At 38.9% G+C, this 19,892-nt stretch overlaps 1 long non-coding RNA gene across 1 annotated transcript in view; it reads right to left on the bottom strand.

Moving 5' to 3' along the window:
* LOC108141920 overlaps positions 1 to 18,666 on the bottom strand; it is a 44,878-nt gene extending 26,212 nt beyond the window's left edge. Inside the window, exons 1-2 of the long non-coding RNA XR_001774273.2 lie at positions 18,213 to 18,666; positions 4,127 to 4,248 (exon numbers count right to left, since the gene is read on the bottom strand). This is a non-coding gene — a long non-coding RNA (uncharacterized LOC108141920). The remainder of the gene's footprint in view (positions 1 to 4,126; positions 4,249 to 18,212) is intronic.
* Between the last annotated feature and the right edge of the window lie 1,226 nt (positions 18,667 to 19,892).

Here is a 19,892-nt window from a genome sequence, read left to right as displayed (position 1 = left end):
GATGCTTTTATCCAATGCCAGTTAAAGACAATTTTGTGTGCGGAAAATCTCAAATGCTCCGTTGAGATTATTATAACAAGAACAAGTAGAAAAAAACGTGGGCATAAAGAAGCCTGTTTATTTCCTTGATGTTCTTTTGCGACCCTGTCCCCGTCCTTGGGGTAAGCAGATAATTACATAAAAATGAATAATAATCCCCGAAGGAGGAGGCAAACGTCTCAAGAGCATCGACAAGAGCTTATTGGCTAAATGTGTTAATGATTTTGCAAATTGAATTGGGGCTAGGTGGCGATAGGAAGCCAGGAAGCAGTCACCTGCAGCAGGATGTCAATTTAAATAGTCGGAAGCCAGCGCCGGACTCCTGCGGGACGTGTGATTTGTGTACGTGGAGCGGAAGTGGCCGCCCGATAAAGGCCAGGAAGTATCCCAAAAGGAGTTGCCGACGAAGCATAGGAAGATGGATGTTCTTGAGTACACTTAAACAAATTAACCAACATATAGGGGTGAGTTTTCTCTTAACAAGGTGATTCTTAAAAATAACAATATATTTTGAGTTTTTCAGCTCGATGGATTTATTTCGAAAGATTTATTTCAATGCATACTTCTAGATACCTTTATAAATATTTTTAAGGCACAGGGAATTTAATTGATGAAGATATGTTATTATTGATATGATGTAAATAAAATTAACCTTAAATTTGAGTAACAAAAATTGTAAACTGGCTTGCAAAATATTTTGTTGCTCAAGCTATAATTCTTTATAAATTAGAAATATCGTTTATATTTTTGTAAGGCTTGTCTATTAATGTTTTCGGCTAAAAACCGTTCATTGCCAGTGTTCTCTACGTGCAGGGAATTACTGCGGCTAGCCAAGCGTCAAGTGCAACACAGGAAGATAAAAGAAAATAGGAAAGAAGGAAAATCGCTCGATGGCGGGACAACGGCAAAGTTATTAGTTTGGCGGGACACTAAGACAAATAGCGCTTATAAAAAAGCCAGTGGGAAGAACAGCAGAAGAAGAAGAAGAACCCGAGCAGTCTTAGCCCCAAAGCAAATAAAAATCTTATAATGCGATAAGAACAATGGGGCGAACTATCCAAGGATTTTTGCTTCAGAGCCCCGACCCCCTTTCGATTTCCACCAATTCATCTCGAATAGCTGAAGCGTGATTATGAGCAGCCTAAACGTATTAGGGCTCAGATGATTGGACCCTCTCGTTTCCATTCTCTCTAAGCGATAAAGCAAATGAAAATTGCGCTATTTGTTTACTCTTGCCGAGGGGTGTGGATGTTACGCATACGAGCATATGTACGTGATGTATGGCCGACACATATGGCCGAGCTGTCTCCGCCTGACAGATGCTGCCTTAGATTGAGCATTCTGCAGATAATCTGCAGCCTCAGCAAATTTACGCCACGGAATTGAGTTATCGCAACGATGACGGGCCAAGGAAAATGGCTCATGATTTCACAGAAATTGTGAACTTTGTTGAAGAGGATAACACAACTGAGGAGGAAATTTTCTGTATTTATGGAATATAATTTCGAGAAGTTGTGTACTTAAGTTTCCCCTACTACATCTAACCTAAACCTATGAATTTTGTTCCCAAGGAGCTGCCAGTTGGCTCTTAAATACCTTACATTACATTTATTTTAAATTTGAGTAACCCTTTTTGTGTGCCATATATAAATACACAAAAACCAGGCAGCGTAGAAAATCCCATTTCTAATCCATTATATTTCAGAAATCGCCTAGCATAATCGATGTCTTCTCTACTCAGAGTTAATCTAGCAAATTGAAAACTTAAGAATCTTCTGGAGCAACAGATGCGTTCGAGGCATCAAATCCCGCTCAGCTGCAGCTTAGTTGCTGTCATGCCCAGGCAAACATTGGCCCATCATGCCCATCTCCATATCCCACCGTTTCCATTCCCATTCCCATCCAGTGGCCAACCAACCTGTCCGGGAAGTACGAGTTACTATCCCATAACCCTTATCCCCACTCGTCCGTGTATCACCCCTTTTGCCCGATTCCTGATTCCTGTTCTCTGCTGTCCGCCGCAGATGCGACTCGCCTTTTGCCTTTCCTTGCCTCATTTTCAATTGATGTATCTGCCGACGTTGTATTTTTAATGCGAGAAAACGATGCGAGGGCGGTGGCAGTGGCAGTGGCAGTAGGAGTGGGCGTGGCCGGGTCCGGAGGCTCCGGAGGTCTTTAAGCCATGTGCAATCATCGACGTGTTGGTTGCCCTGGCTGCTGTCGCTGCCATTGACGAAGCATCTGCCTGTGCCCCTTCATCACGCCCCTCGATCTCCGATGGCAAAATGTGAGACGCATTTCCGCAAAGTTTGCGAGCTCAACAACGATAGAATAAGGAAGAGGTCGAGATGATGAGGGGACTTCAGCCAACGTTATAGCTGTTGTGGCACACTGGGAGTCAGTATGTTGTAAATTTCAAATTATAACAATTGTTTAGCGATCTTAAGAAGGATAAACATAAGCTTGCGTATCCACAAAATCTGGAGTCGGGGTTTGAATAAATATTTCATAGATTTTTTTGGGCAAAGAGAAACTCATAAAAATATTTATAGTGCTTATACTGGTCAAAGTCTTGTTGCAAATTAACTAAAACTATTTTTGCTACAAGCAAATTCTAATATAGCGGCTGGTACAGAAATCACTAAGGTTTTAAAATAGTTTATTAAAGTGCCTAAAAGTATGCAATGAATAATATGAACATCGCCTTTCGTAATGAATCTATCGAAATTCCGGTCTAAAAATATAATATATGTATATTGCATATGTCTAGACACCGTTACATGGTATTTCAAAAACCTAATGTCATTTTTCCAGTAAAATTCTTTCAATACATATAGAAATCGCACCACTGTGCGCAGCATTTCCGTTTCTAATGCGGAATTGCGAATGCAACAGACAAGACCCGAATGGTAGAGGAGTGGAGACGTGGGAGGACTCACATCGACTTTGTCATTATAAATTGAAAGACATTTCTAGTCGCGTTCTCCGTTCCGAAAGGGCGGCAAGTGGGTTGAAGGTTAGGAGAGGTTGATCCACTTCCCCCCTTGACTTGGTGGATGCCGCGGGCTTAGCCGAGCAGCATCCTTGTGGTCCGTCTCATTCTGAGGTTGGCTGATGCGTTGCGATGCCTTTACCTAAATGCATCCGGCAGACAGTTCAGCTGGATCCAGCTTCGGGCTCCTCAGCTACAGTCCCCTCCCTGCGCGATTCGGCTATCCCTAGTCCTGCTTCCTGTTCCCAAGTCGGCAACATGTGTCGCTTGAAGGAAATTGAATTTTTATTAAAGGAAAACATTTTTATTGCAGATTATTTTCGTTTTGTGCTCCAGCTGATTGAAATTTCAACTTCCGCCTGGGGCAGCAACATCAATTGAATTACAAAACTTTTGACATTTGCTGGAGAAGTATACAGCCAGGTATGTGAGTAATTAAATTTGATAAAAATAGCCGTTGAAATAGAAATTTAGCCATGCTTAAAAGGGCAATTGAGGTGGCATTTTCCAAAGTAATTGGGAAATTACGGAATTGCTCTTCCAATAAAATATCGAGTGCTTTTCGAATTAAAGAAAAATAAAGCTGAATTTGTCAACTTTACTGCAACTTAACCAACTTGTATACATGGCATTACACGTTAGCTTTACTTTGTTACTAAAATCCAGAAAAAAAGGGCAAGCTGAATCGACTAGAATTTTTTCGATTTTCCACTTGCCCGATTCGGTTTTTCTTTTTTCTCCTTTGCAAACTCAAGCTCGACTTGTGCGCAATTTGGATTCAGAGCCACAAATTCACTTTGGCAGACAGTCTGGCCCCCGTTCTATGCCTTCTACTCTCCACAATAGAACCGCAACCCATTCCTCGGATTTTGTGGCTTTAAAATTATAGTCGGTTAGATGCGCTGGATGGCGCATAATATTGCAATGCCATCTTTTCAGTGCTGGCACAAAAGTCTGTAGGTTAAATGTCGTCGTTGTCGTTCTTGTCGTTGTCATCGTCCATTGCCACAATGGAAGTATTGAGTCATAAAATTTATAAAAGCATTTGCAATAAGCAAGCAGCCAAAAAAGAAATGCGACTGGGCGGGTACTTACCATTTTATCGATTTTCGGGGCTAGGTTTGGTCTTCCTCTATCTCTATTCCTATCTCTCTCCATCAATCCCTCTATCTCTTTTAATCTGGGGATTGCTCTGGTCTTTTTGGTTTGCGTTTGGCCTGCAATGATGCAAATAGATTTGCTGGTTGTTACTTTTGATTATTTTTAGTTAAGCTGATATGTAAAAGTTTCATATTTTATTTGGCAAGGTCTCTTTAATGTAACAGAATGATATTTTTTAGTTTTTGTGTTTTAAGGGCTGGTTTGGAGGTTTTTGAGATTTTTATATACAAATTCATTAAATAATTCCTTTTAAATGTAATTACTAGAAAACTCTTAAAGTGTAAGGGGCTCTATCAGTGTGACCAATTAAAAATTAGGAAATTTATTTTTAAATTTTTTTAGAGAAAGTTTTTGGGCATAATAAGAAATGTATTCAACTTAATTTTAATTTATTGTTGAGATATAAATGGAACGCCGTTTCGAGAAAAACGATATTTCTGTTTCCGATGAACATGCTTTTAGCTGCGAGAGGGTGCTCCTTAGAACGCTGCCATTCAAAATATATTTTAGATACGACGTTGACATACTGGTAGAAGTTTCCAATGGATTAAACAAAAAAATAAGTTTTTCAAGCTAATGCCACCTCTTTGATTAGATTTAAAACATGGCCATCACTTTTATAATTATTATAACTTAAGGAAATTTAAAATGTTAATTGCAACACATAAATTTGTAAGTTAAAATTGTTGAAACAAAACTTTAGACCCTTATTTTACTTCTCACCTGACCCAGGACCGTAATTAAATTGGTAGAAAAATTAGCATATAAGCTGGTAGCCCATTTATTCAAATTACACTCATTAAGGCGACTTACAGACATATAAAAAGGTATGTTTAAAGTATGTTTAAGTTGGCCAAGAAATTTGCAATTCAAAATTTTGGGTAGAAGGAGGGAGGAAACTATAAAAACAGCGAGCCCAGGAGGGGAAACTTGGCACTTTTGTTTGCCGTCACGTGCACTCAATAAACTTTGAACAAATTTGCATTTGCAGCGGCAACGACAAAGAGTTGCTCTGGACAGTGACACACCCACCCCGGCCCTGGCACATACACATCCTTGGATATCCTCACACATCCACACACACCACGTTACAATGCGTTTTTCCTGCACGAGATCAACAAAAAGCGTAGCATTGAATTTCAAAAGAAAGAAAGCGGAAACAAACTTGAGCACACAACGTCCATTTCCTGTTTCTGTTTGTCCTTGCTGCCGTGTCTTTGTTGTTGTTGTTGTTGTTGTTGGTGTCCTTGCCCATTCGCACATCGATTCAGCTTGATTCAGCTCGATTTGCAACGGCTTTTGGCACAGATTGTGTTGAGTTTTGTTTGGCATCGTTGGACTCCGGTTACCCCGATTCCACGTCAACCGAATTTTACATTTTTTTTTCATTTTTTTCTCCGGTGGGGTGATGAGCACCCGTTACGGAAAAAATAACCCTTAGGTATACTTCTACCGGCAGCTTACATTCCATTTTCTTTGCAATTTTTTGCAATCAACTCGAACAGGTAATGAAATGCAAATCGAACCATATACGCATTAAGTCGGATGCATTGGCAGTTTTCCCAAGAAATGAAAGAACAGCAATTTCTATGGGAAAATGCCAACTATATACATATACGAATGGATGAGCAAGTACACACTGAAAAGTAATAAACAAGCTTTTGTTTTCTGGACATAACAAAAAAAAATAAAAGGTAAGTTAAGAATTTGTAATTAAAACCTTCAGAAGGTTTTAAATTCAGTTAGTGTTCTTCTTTTAAGTTGTAAAATATAGACATTGATATACTTTCCAAAAAATGATTTGAAAGTATGGTGAAATAAAATTCTCTGATGATTTAATATTCATTCGATTTAGTTGCAAGAAATAGATTATGATTTTTGTTGGATAAACTTATAGATTATTTATAGATTTTTTTTAATTGAAAAAAACTTTATTCAGTCATACACGTTGTTACATTCAAGTATGTTTAACTTAAAAGTTTTTGGAAGTCACCCAAGGAAAAATACTTTTAAAACAATATTTAAATATCCTTTATTCCTATACAATGTTTCTTTTTGTGTACGATCTGTGTACACAGTTGAGTGGCAAACAAATTGCCGCCCGTCTTATTAACATGAGGGGCAACGAGGGTAAACAACGGAATGTGCAGGTAGCTCAACCAGCCGAACCACAGAAGTCTGTCCGCTCCAGCTTCAGCTTCAACTTCAGCTCCAGCTCCCGATCCCAAAGGCATCAACGGCCAACTGGAGCTGCCTGAGATGGCGGTGGAAAAGGCGGAGGAGTATCATCAACAATGGGGCGGAATGAGGGATTGGCGGAGCAGTGGTGCACAATTTTGCAGCTGCAAACGAAAGCGAGAAAATTACTTTTCTTCTTTTCAGCAATTTTGTTGCTCTTGCAATTTATGCAAAAGTCAAATGTTGATTTGTGGCCCAAGACGGCTAAGGACGAGGGGCCAGGATTCCGGTGTTTGGACGACCTGGACCAGGGAAGAGGCCACATAATGCAGAACCACCACCATATTGATTTAGTGCGGTCCCCTGCAATCTGCACGGCCATTTTCCATTTTCCATTTCCCATTTGCTTGCCTCAGTTGAACTTTGCTACCCTTTTGCCTTTTTTTCCATTTCCTATTTACCCAACTGTGAGGAGAGTGTGGGATATTTTAAAAATTTGTGCTCCTAAGGCTTGAGAGTGGGAAAAGCACTTGGCTATTTGCATAACAATTGGCTGGAAGCCTAGCAAACGAGCAAACAACTTTAGTTTGATTTGCCGAGTGCCATTGATCCGCATCATGATTATTATTATGCTCATCTCCAGCTCTAAGTGATTCGGAGTGAATTTGCAATTGTTTGTCTGCGCTGTGAGCCTCCCTCAATTATTTCATCTCAGATGTACAGAGTTATGTTCTTAAAGATGGGAGACGATCCCCTTTGCCGAACCCTTTTTAAATTGGCCGGGGTCCCCTATTTTAAGCTCTATAAATTGCCAGTAATTCGAGTCCCCCTTTTTTTAGCCAGCATTTTCTTAACCTTTTCCCCTTGGCTTTGGCGCTAACCCGTCTCAAGTTGATTGAAAAGTTACTTTTTTCCGACCGTCTGAAGAGGTTTCCGTTTAATAGCCAGCAACCTTCTGCTTTTCCAGTTGACATTTTTTTCCTGTGGCCAAATGGATTTTTGTGCTTAGTCAAGAGTGATCAATATGTAATGGAATTTCCCGACGTAAACTACACGATGATATCGTTTGCGTCCCATAAATTATGCAACGTTTTTGTGCGGACTGAATTTTAATCTGATAAATGTTTTTATTTTTGGACATTTATTCCGCACCTGGCCTATAAATTAACTTAATTTATGTTCTGCGGTTGGCGAAATATTTTTTCCTATTTATGCAGGCGTTGGCATGCAAATTTTTGGGAAAATATTTGCGCATGCAAATTGAAATGAATAACCATTAAATTTAGCTCGACTGCTTTAAGTGCTCCATTATGTGGGATTCAGCCCATAACAAAGTTCATTGCTCGTATGTCAGGCTGTCAATTAAAGGCTTTTGATGGGGGTTGAATAAACGAATTTCTATTCCGGAATCTGTGGAAGATTTCAACTAATTGAAACTGTTTTGAGCCGCTCCCGGCAGATGTCATTCGAATAAGGATAAAAGCAGAGCAGATCTACTCTGGCAAGCAATTGACAAAAGCGCTTAAAGACAATATTTTCAAATAGAGGGCGGCACTCTGGTTCGAGAGGTTATCGGATACCCAGAGTTCATAGTTTGCTGAGGTCGTCTCCAGCTGGGGGCCAAAGTAAAGCTCTGTGCTGCCAAAATCTCTGTGTGCATTGGCAATCAGTGTTAAATAAACGAGCAGGCCAAGTGCCACAGACAGGATGCAGAACCCAGAAGGATAGCCGACGACATGCAAAATGCATCGGCATTTCAAGAGCCAGCCAGCATTGATAAAACTTGCAGGACACGCTTAGTCCGACTGATTGATTTCCACCAGAGTTCTGCCTGAAATACCCAGTTCCTCTAATGCGATTAGGGTCAACTAATTAATATGCACGAACCCAAAAGCAGGGCATTAATTGGTTTTGCTAACTCTAATTAGTTTGAAAACGTGGGTACATTGTCTAGCCGAATCTTATCAATGCTGACCACTCCGTACTGGGAAATTTCTTAATTAGGAAAATCCAAGTCTAGGACCAGCAATTCAACACCTTCATTAGGCGATTATGCTAAATTTCCATTCTCACACATGTTTGCGAAATTGAATTTATGGCCACACCAAAACGTCTTTGTTGCAAGGCAGCAATAATTAAGAGGTCATAAATCCCAAGCAAAAAAAGTAAGCTTAAATAATTTATGTTTCTGGTTTGATTTAAGACAAATGATGATAATGCAAAGCCAATCGTCTTCTTAGAAATGTATGCGAAATTAATTGCCCTCAAAAAACTTGCCAAGTTGGTGGCAAGTTTTGAGAGTCTAATCAAACTTGCCACATTTGACAAATGCAGCTTGAAAGTCGGCTGTGTCAGCAGAAAGTTATGAACTCTTTGCCAACCACTCAAGTTGATGATATGGCACTTCTGAGCAAAGAAATAAAGCGAGGAAAACTCAATCAATGACGGCTGGAAATAAGGGAAATTCGTCATTCGCTGTCGTCACCTAGAACATAGAAAATGATGTGTCGAAAAGCCTGAACTCGACGGATATATATATATAGAAAAAGGAGCGCTGCCAGCGACATTGACAAGATGATGCCATGCGTCTAACGTTAAAAGCAGAAAAAATGGAGAAAGATGAGCGGGATGAGTTGATTTATTACAGCCCGATAAGGAAAGCAAAAAGGAAGTCGGAGGAGCGACAGATAAGCTAGGTCCTGGCAAATGCAATTGGCAGGCATTATGGGCAGATAAAAGCGCTAGATACGACCAAAGAGACTTCATCAAGCTGAGTGGCTGCATTGCAGGTTTAATGAAATTTTTGCAAGAGCGCCAGCGACATAAATCAGCCAAAATGGTGAACTTAAAAATTTACATAATAAGCGAGAGCCAAAAAAAAATCGGAACTCAGGGAAAATTCATATTTATATATACAAATGTGTATGTATATATATGAAGCGAGGTGGAAACTCCATTAATATTGTGCGCTCGGGTGGCTGGAGTTTTCTTCGATAAGATGAAAATGCACTCCCTGTGGCTGCTTTTCACCGCTGGGTTTCCATTTAGCGTTATATTTTTGCTGTTGCATATTTTAATCTTTTGTGATTTTCTTTTGTTCCAGTTGACATTTGCAAGAATATAAGAAACGACACAAAGCTGCAATGCAGAATAATTATGCAAGTCAACAGAAAGTATAAAGTATAACCCATTAAGATAATTCAATAAATATAACTTAGATTTTTACGAACACACTTCATAAATTACAAGCAATCAAAAATTAATGTAACTAAATATGCATAAAGCATAAGACAATAGTCGTCTAAAAAAAGGTTTGAATAATTCAAAATATTATAAATGGATTGGGAAAAATTCACTTTATAAATTATATTTATTTATATTAAAAAAGTTTAGCAATCGAGTCATCAAGCAATTTACTTAAATATGAATAAAGTTGCACTTATCTGTTATAATGGAAATAATTTGACAAGCCTTGAAAAGGTGAAATCATTATGATTTAAATTCACTGTAAACTGTTTATTATACATAAACCTGACAACAAGCAGGCGAATTCAAATTGCCTTTAATACCCCAACACATACAAAAGTTCATCGATTTAAATTGTATAGCTACTAATAACAAAGAGTAAAAAAAACAGTGTACTTTTTTCATTTGTTTTTATGTAGTACTTGACACTCAATTAAAACACATTTTATAATTAAAAACGGCAAGAAGCGAGCTTTTATTTCGCGAGCCCACTTCAAAAAACAACCATTTAATAATTAAAAGGTACTCAATTGAATTTCCTAGCTAATAGCAACAGCCAGCGGAAAATGAGCAACTTTGGACACCATTCCCAGCGCCCTTCACTCTATCTAATTACGAAAGTTGAACGCGTTTCCGGGCTGACAAATGGCCGAGTTGGCTTTTCAATATGCTGCGAGCGCATAAACTAGAAGAGGCTGTGCATCCATTGTCCTGCCGGTGACAGCATGTGGTATATATGGTATATATGGTACATGGCCGTGGGGAGGAGATGATATAGGGATCGTTATGGAGGGTAACCCCTTTTTGTGGCACGTTAAGTCTGCTCCGTGCGGCAGCTGCGCTCGATAGTTGGCCTAAAGTTTGAAATTAATGGCGTAAAGTTTGTAATTAAATTACGGAATAGTCGGTCGCACACAGACTATACTATAAATATTAAGTATGCCTGCGCATAAAAGTAAGCTGCATTGAATTGGTTTTCGCCTTTGCTTTTTACTCTTATGCTGTCTATATTTTTTCATACATGCCATGTGCACTCATGCGATGCACTGTGTGTGCGAGTGTTTGTGTGCGGGGATATTATGCCATGACAGTCGCAGCTGCCGGAACAATATATTAAGCCGTTAAGTGAGGCAACGACGAACGCTCTGTTCTGGCACAGATTGCGGCACAAATTGTCCGGGCACTACGCTGCGTATACGTAACATTGCCTTGCAGTTTGTCGCTACAGCAGAGATACTGATGCACTCAGACGTACCACATTTTTTTATTTTCTATAGTCAATGTAAGCGGAGCTTTGAAAGTCGAAACTTATATGAATTTTTTTATAAAAAAGTATGAGTATTAAAAGATTAAAAAAACAACAATTAAGATACTAGCTCCATTAATTTATTTAGAGCATAATCTATTTTGATTAAATTATTGTGTTTATGGAATAATGTCGACAAGTAAATTTTTCTTTTGTAAAATGTTTAAAAAAATTGTTACACCATTTTAGCAGATAACTATTACTTGGTATATATTGTTAAATATTTAGCTTCTAATTAATGGTCTTTTGTAAACAAATATATATTAATTTTTTTAGTAATATTTTCTATCTTTTAATAAGCCCCAAAACATTGAATATTTTCGTTTTCCTGAGTGCACAGAAACGTTTACGACGTTGACACAATTACAATACATTAAAGTTATGATGAAGCCAGCTATGGCGATGATGATCATCATGTCCTGGGAACGCGAATCGAAATGGGAATGAGAATGGCCCTGGATGTGCAACAATTATGAATCTCTCGCGCTGTGTCGCATGTGTTGAATGCTTGACTGACAGCTGAAGGATGGCAAGGACACAGGACACAGGACACGCAGGCAGTCGAGCAGGAAAATCCCGCTGACATACGGAGCGAATGCGATGGAGACATCAGCAAGCCCGCCAGCATTTCACTTACTCATATATACAAAATAAAAATCATCCTGCCTGGACGTTGTTTCGCTTGCGAAAATATTGCTGAAATTGTCGCAGAACATATTTGTGTCCTTAAGCTAAAGACAGTTCGAATTAAATATTCGTGAGGAGAGGAATAAGCCAGTGCTAGTCTACTTCTTATTTAAAATCGGGGACCGAAAATTTGGGATTGTGATATTAACTTCGTATAATTATATAAAAGAGCCCAGTCTCAAAAAACTATTATATTTGGTTTTTGTTTACAATTTATTTTAACTTTGGCGTTACACATTTTTTAAACTTAGCTCTACATTTTAGCTTATACCTAAGCCCCTTAAGGTATTAGGAAATCAAATTAAATAAGCACTAAGCTGCAGGAAAATAATAAATTGCACAAGCATATTTGATTAATGGCAACTACTTCCGCAAGGATATTAAATTCTGGCTGACCGAAAAAAAAGTGGAAGGCAAAATAAGAGCAGATTCACCAAAACTGTGGCGGCGCATCATTCGAAAAGCCATTTGTAAATAACATAACCGAAGGGCATTAAAAGCTAATCCCGTTTGAGCCAACGGCAGTAACGGCAGCTGAACACGTTTACAAGGATGCGGAGGAGGAGTTGGGAATCGCTGGCCCAAATCCACGTCACTGTTGCCTGCTTATCCCGCTTCTTTGCCATTTTCAACCGCTGCATATTTATGTGATTTATGCTAAAACTCTGGACCCTCGACCCCCGACCTTCCTTCGGTTTTGTGGGTTAACATGGTGTGGCCTGGGGCGACATTTGGTTAAGGTCCCCCTTCGGAAAAGGAAAAACAAAAGCGGCAGCGTAAAAGGGAAATGCGGAAAATTAGGTTTGAATTTCTACACCCCAACTGACAGGACCTGCCACCAACGGAACCTGCTGTTGCTTTCCTATATAGTAAATACCTGAAACTGGTTGGCTATGTACCTGCAGATACATATACATTTATAAAGGTTTCGTAGAGCATTGCGGGGCGTCTACTCGATTATTAGCCCCAAGGCCTTGTGGTTATAAATTCAAAGCGGCAGACACATTCTTTTCGTTACTTTCCTTATTTTCCCTTTTTTGGGTGTGTTCAATACGGACTCCGTTTTTTTTAGGGACTCACGTTCAGTTTGTGCCGCGCCGTGTTGCCTTTTAAATGTTTATGCCAATATTTACATTTCTGAGGTTTGGCCCAATGATAAAATATTTGATTTTAACACGAATCCAAATGGCCAAAACACGAGGGTAAGAGCAGTCCCAAAAAATAAAATGCCAACGACCTGTATCAGCTGGAAAAAGAGGCAAATCGTGATAAGCACACATTTGATCGATGGCGCTAATGGTGGTTTATTTATTTTCCTCCTTCACTCTGACCCACAAAAAGTCAGAAATAAAGGAAAAGTTATTTGAACATTTTTATTGAAAGTACAGGTATTTTGACATTTTAATTGAAAGTGCTTCCGGAGTGTTTATAAATTAAATAAAATTAAAATATTAAATTTGACGCAAGTCCAATTTGTGTCGATTTTACCTTAATTCGAATGCCTTCCAAAAATGGTGATAAGTTTCTATTCACTCTTCATTTCCGCTTAACACTTTTCAGCCCATTCGTATCAATTAGGCCCCTAATTAACCTTAATTATCTTGTCACTTGTCAATTAGGCCGGGTCCAAAAACAATTGCCAGTGCAAAATGCTATGCAAATCTCAAGAGGCCGCCGGATTCAGAAAACCCCACCTAAGACTGGTCTTACCCCACTTTGGCATTGGGGAAAATCGGCTTAGATGCGCTCAGCCACCTTGAGAGGTTTTGGCATCTCACTGCGCTGCTTTTTCATTAATTAATTAACTTGCAAAGGAGTATCTCCCGCTCGTTGCATAAATATTTGACTTGCCGGCAGCAGCAAAAATGAGATTTACTTTCTAGGAATTTAAATGAATAGCTGTCAGTCAGTCAGTCAGTCATCCAGTCAGCCAGTGGGTTTGTCTATCCGCATACTGAGTACAATTAGAGTTGGATTTAGCAGTTTCCTTGCTGTTTGCTATCGCGGCTCTGGCATTGCATAAAAATAAGCTGTCTTTGCAATAAGCAATAAGAACAACAAAGTCGCGGTCCGCCGGGAAAAGCCGATAGTAAGCTTTTCCTTTTTCCGCTTTCCCCACTGTCTTAGCCCAAGTTTTGAGTAATGAAACCGCTCCGCGAAAAGTTCTATGCTGTAAATCTGTTGGATTAATTATTACAACTCGGAATTGTTTACAACGGATGCGCAGCGCTTTGACTTTTTGCTTGTTGCTGATTACGCTTTGTTGGCTTTTCTTTTGTTTTATTTGCTGCTTATCTCTGCATAGTTTTTCCTCTTATTCAACTTGTTTTCCAAGAGTTTTCTTATCTAAACGACATGTGTATAAACATTTTGCTGCCTCATTTAGTTTAACTTTGGGGTCCAGCGAGGCACAAAAATCAACTGCCAAAGATTGTGTCCCAAAAGCAATTGGTACACAAAAGGGTCTTTAGCCAAACACTCCAATAAAGTGCAATGTCGGAGTGACGGGCAGCAAAAGGTTCCCAAACATTTTTTAATTAAAAACTAATGTGGCGAAAGTGTGTGTGGGTTGAAGATACTCATTCACCCCTAAATACTCGCCCGCACACACCAAGTAAATTACGCCTAATTGCGAGTGTTTAATTATGCACTAGTTTAATTTTATGGTCTTGTGGCTTGGGGCCCACCCGAAAATATATGAAGACATTTGGGTTGGTGGCAAGTGTTGTGGGCTGTCCATACCGCTCCACGGGATGTGGAGACTAGCGAAGAGTCCTTCTCGCCTAATCTGCTTGTGTGTTTGCTGATAATTCCCAGCTTTAATTTTCGCAAGCGTAGTCAAAGTAGCAAATAATTGCTTGCTTGTCGAGTAAGTTTGTTTATCTGGCCTTATGAGCACACAGGCAAAAATGTATAGCAGCTTCAAATGATAATATACATTAAAGAAAGTCATGAAGTATTTCAATGCCGACCTTAATTAAATATATAATATAGAATGTAATGTAATTGTAATGTCCTATAATTCCAATCGACGGACAGCAAAGTATATCTTTCTGGGTATTAAAATTCAGACCACTTATTCCTCTATTTTTACACAAATTGTTTTCGGGGCATATTAGAAATTTACTTTGCGCTCAAGAGGAGCCAAGAAACAGGAGCTGTGGAGCCTGTTTATAAGTACTTGGAAATTCCTACGCCTCAACACAAAAGGAAAATTGGTAAAAGTTTATTTTCTCGGTTTGCTTTCCTGTTTTTGTTGTCGGTTTGGCCCGAAGGGGTGTGGCAATTTGCGGTTGCAAACTTATAATGTGTGCAAATTGGTCTATGAAAAAATCATGTGTGAAAATTTCAAAGTGGAAGACGAGGCAAACGGAGGCAGGAAAAGAAAACTTGGAAATTGTATTGCCTACTTTTATGGGCTGCTGAAAGAAACCCAACGAGGGTGGGTTGTAGAGTCTATATCCCCCCAGGATCGTAACGACCTTTTGCGGTTTTCCGTCGGCCGGCATTCAGACTTCAATTAGCCCTTGAAAATAGATAGCCCAAACAAAAGGTCGAAAGCAAATAAAAGAAAAGAAAAGCAGAGACGCCGGCCATAGAAACCTTTCCCCATCGACACCTTTTGCAAATTGAACGCTCATTATTCAGACAAAAGGGAGACCATGTCGATTGAAGGCCGGGTCTGGAAACAATTTAAAATTAATTGGTTTCAATGTCTGTCCTGGCTGTGGTTGTTGCTGATAGTAGATGAAAAACCTGGCCTACAAATTGGTCAGCTTCGTCCCGCCTTTTCTTCTGTGTGGTTTTCTCAGAAAATGAAATCATTTGAAAGTGTTTGCAGGCCCCCAACTGCGATCCTTCGAACCCATGCAAACAATGAAGCCAAAAAGGGTTTCTACTTTCCTCCTTTTCGTTTGCAATAAACTCTCTTTTTTCACAAGCTTGCCTAACCATCAAAAGGATGAGACGAGAGGCTGTAAAAATGCAGGGTTGGAGTGGAAAGGCGGCCTAATTAAATGAAAATTCATGGCGTATGCTCTGACGAAACTTTTCCATGTTGTTTTCCGTCTGCCTTTGTTGTTCTTGTTCTTGTTGTTGTTGTTGTTTTTGTTTCCCCCCTGAAAAGTATCCCAAAATTACTGCCAACAATACTTTGAATATTTTTGCAACAAGGCGACACGGTGGGCGTGTCTGGTGTGTAACACATAGCACACAACCTTGTTTTGTTAATAAGATACAATGTTGTTCAAGCAAGTCTGATACTCTTAAACGACGTTCTGGGTATAGCCCTTGAGGATTATTAAAAAAAAAATCCCTAAATATGAAGTTTTAAAAATTTAAAATAAAAAAATATTTATTTGTCATCGGTCTATTACAATGTTAAGAGTATTTATTTATTTTCTTTCAGGAATTTTAAGCTGCTTTCAGATTTGGTTTTTTTTTCAGAGAAGAAGAAAACGGTATAAATTCTACCACAATATGTATTAATTACATTTTAAAAATCCTTCTGTGTTTTCTCTTGTATTTTTTATAATATTCATTGTTATTTATTAATTTCATGACCTAACTGTATTTGTTAAATATTAGACAAAAGATTGATTATATTTAACTTTGTGTAAAATATTAAAAAGTTATCCGATATAAAACCAATACATTCTTCTTAAATCACAAGAAATTTTAAATTATTATTATCACAGACTTCGTATTTTAACCGCACTACACCCATATATAATTTAATCTAGTTCTCTGAAAATCTAAAGAATTGCCTACCTAGAAATTTTTGAAAATTTTTGTAGAGTATTACCTGTTCGATAATTTGATCTCTTCTTTTTGCCTCGTTGTTTTTCTGCTTTTTAAAAGCCGTTTTGTTGCCTGGCAGCCAACGAAGACTGAGCTGCGTGTGTGGTTTGGCAATTATTTGAGTAGTACTACAGGGCACACACCCACACTCGCACGGATCAGAAAAACACACACGAACACAGATGTACATAATTACTTTGTATACATTTGCATGGCAGACTGCGGAAAGGGAGGGGCAGTCATCACAGAGAACAATCAGTGCGAAACATTGTAATGCGAATACGTATACGCAGTGTGTGCCAGTGCGACTGAGGCTCAGTTTGGAGCTCCTCCTCTTTGCCTGCTTTCCGTGTAATATGCTGCCATGTTATGTCGTAAATGTCGCTTTTTATTATTTTACATACATTCTTGTGTTCGCCGTACTTTCTCGCCCAGCTTCCTGCATTTCCTTTGTTTTATTTACATTTCAACACGCGTTTGCCCGGATGTCTTTCGTCTCTGTCACAGCCAGTCTTGCTGGCTGTCAGCCGGGTCTAAAAGCGTAGCACATCTAATTTTCTGTGTAATGACAGTCTGTCTGGGATAGACGAGCGGAATGTCTTCAAGCCAAGCACAGAAATATTTAATGCCGCTGATTTTTCTAATTAAATGTCTGCCAACGAGTTGGCAACTGATTAAAGTCGGTTATATATTCGCAGAAGCAGCCATTTATTTTACTCGCGTTCGCCACGCTTGCCTGCACACATTAGTCGCACCTGGCGTATGCGTAATGCATTGTAATTTTTCCTGAAACTCACAGGCACTTCCTTGGCTTTTATTGCCCACTCTAAGCTGATTTATTTGGGCTCTAATGAAATTTGTTTCCTGCGCAGCGGGGCCAGAGAAATAAAATTAAAAGAATATTCTCTAGTCGAAAAAATATGCTTGGGGAATTTAAAAATGTTAATACAATATTGCCCACGTCTTTCCTTGCAAGTTATTCACCAACACTTTCATAAAAATATGTATTTAAAAAGAGATGAATGAACTTAAGTACAATACAAATTTCTTTTATATAATATATATTTTCTTTAAATATGTTTCCTGGGATAACTAAGAGAGGCTTAGCAGATGTTTTTTTTTAATTTCGTGTTGCTTAAATTTAATTACAATCCATTCGCTATTAATAAGACATATTTATTTCAATATTAGCTAAATAATTGCATTGACACTTATCTAATATATTAGTTTTCAACATTTTCAAGAATGCAATCAATAATTTCTTTGTAAAAGTTTTTCCTTCAATATATAAGTTACTGCAATTTAATCAAATTCGTTAAAAAAAAATTTTGAAGAAAATTGTTAGAAAACTTTTTCTGTACGTATTTTTTACGAATTATCAGCTATTTTTATATATATACGTGTTTAATTAAGCATACTGGAACATGAGTAGTCTTCCTAGAATTCATAGATTGTACTTATTAGAAATTCCCAATTCCAATTTACATTATCGCAACTAACTACATTTGATTGGCACAGTTTGCTTTGCCCGCAAATTTTAGACCCAAAAACTAACTTAATTTCTCACGTCATTAAACAAAGCTTACGCGTAAAATCTAAAACACAAAAAAACGAGACAAAACTTCATTGAAATATCCACCAAAGTGCAAACGTAATTAATTAAAATGCAATTGGCATTTCCGGCCAATAACCGCAGCAATAAAATCCATCAGGATCAACAAATTCACAGCTAATAAAAGCAATTTGCCATAGATATCATTTCCATTTGTTGATTAGTTAAAAATAATGTGAGCTCAAACTTACCGCAATATTGTGTTTAATTTTGAGTTGAATTCGGTGGTTTGTTGGTGGGTTAGTCGAGCGATTTATGGGTCTGTCTGTCGCGTTTTAATTAAATTGATAGTGAGTGTGTGTGTGGGGAACGTGCCGCAAATTAAACACGCGACTCACTGAGACGAGACTTTTTAATTGACACACATCCACGGCACTTGAGTGGGGAAGAGGATGGTGATGATGGGTTAAGGATCGGTTCAGTCACCTTACAGTCTGGGTCTATTTTTTTTTTTGGGACGAACACTACGCGACATGACGTTATGCTGCAGGACGAAGACTGAACGCGACGTGGTGTCCGTGGCGGTGCGTGGGTGTGAGTGTTGCAGGTTGCAGATGCAGCAGCGACAGCAGCAGCAGACGCAGTAGCAGTAGCAGTTGGAGGAGGAGCAGTCACAACGGAGCTGAGTAGACCAGGCCACCTACAACACGCAACGACGACTGAACGAGCGATGGCCCAAGGACCAACAGCACAGCCCCAAAAATACAGAAGTCCTTCGCAGCAGCAGCAGCAGCAGCAGCAGCAGAGCTGTGGCAGCGACAGGAGCAGCAGCAGCAGCGGCAGCAGCAGCACAACAGCAACATGAAGGAAAATCTCAGCTAAGCGAGCACGAGAGAGAGAACGAGTTTCACGGGCGGCGAAAGAGAGAAAGCGCCGACACGAGGCGGGCATTTTCCATTTTCCGCGAAGCCTGCAATTTGCGTAGCCTATCGGCATTTTCCGGCGTTGCACGGCTGTAAAATTGCTCGTACAATGCAATGAGTTGTCGCTGATGTTGCTCCTTCGTGAGAGCAACGCGGAACGCGACGGAATCGGAACATGCAGTGCTGGGTGATGTAAAGGAATTTGGATGAATTTATGGGGCCGGTAAAATTAACATATGATTTACTAAAATTTCTGTATTTTTGATTTATTATAATTAATAATTAATATTAGTATATAAGTATAAATTGTATATTAAAACCAGAATATATTTATAATCTATCATTAACTATTATTACCAATCTATAGTTCTTTTAAAATACTTTAGTAATGTTAATATTTCTATTAAAAAAAACTAATTAGTTTCGTCTTTTTTTTAATAGTTGATCCCAAACAATTTTTGAGCCTTAAAATTAGGGTTTCAACAGATTATTTAAAAATGGTTAACTAAACCAAAGATTAAATTTATTTTTACAGCTAGCGAAGGAATTTCTAGTGCCTTAAATAAAAAAAAAATAAAAGTTCTAATCAAAAAATGGTGTCCAGGATAAACGAAAGTCTGTGACATTTCTTTGGATTTCGTATTATTTCTAAATCAAAATATTCCTTCTCAGGACCTTTGAATTTAACAGAACAGTGGGTGCAGCTCTGTGATGAGTTAACAGGACCCTCAGAGGCAGCATCACCGAAGCGGAAGTGAAACAGTTAACCGTTCGCTTTCTCTCTCCCAGCGGCTCTACAGTTCTCTCTTGCTCTCTCGAGTCTCTCTTGCGCATGCGCTTCCAGGAAGAAGCCGAACCGCAGACGAATTCCGATGCTGGCCCTCGGTTATCAGCTCGTCGATATTGAGAATCCACGAATTCCTGGCAGCGGACAAAGCGTAACTTGCTCCACATATTCTAGCCCTACTTACACACATACACCATGGCGTTCCGCACACTCACACACAC

Source organism: Drosophila elegans, unplaced genomic scaffold, assembly GCF_018152505.1.
Source record: "Drosophila elegans isolate 14027-0461.03 unplaced genomic scaffold, ASM1815250v1 contig_814, whole genome shotgun sequence".
NCBI classification, from domain to species: domain Eukaryota; kingdom Metazoa; phylum Arthropoda; class Insecta; order Diptera; family Drosophilidae; genus Drosophila; species Drosophila elegans.
Note: the sequence above shows the minus strand (reverse complement) of the source record. Positions and strands in the feature narration are given on the sequence as shown.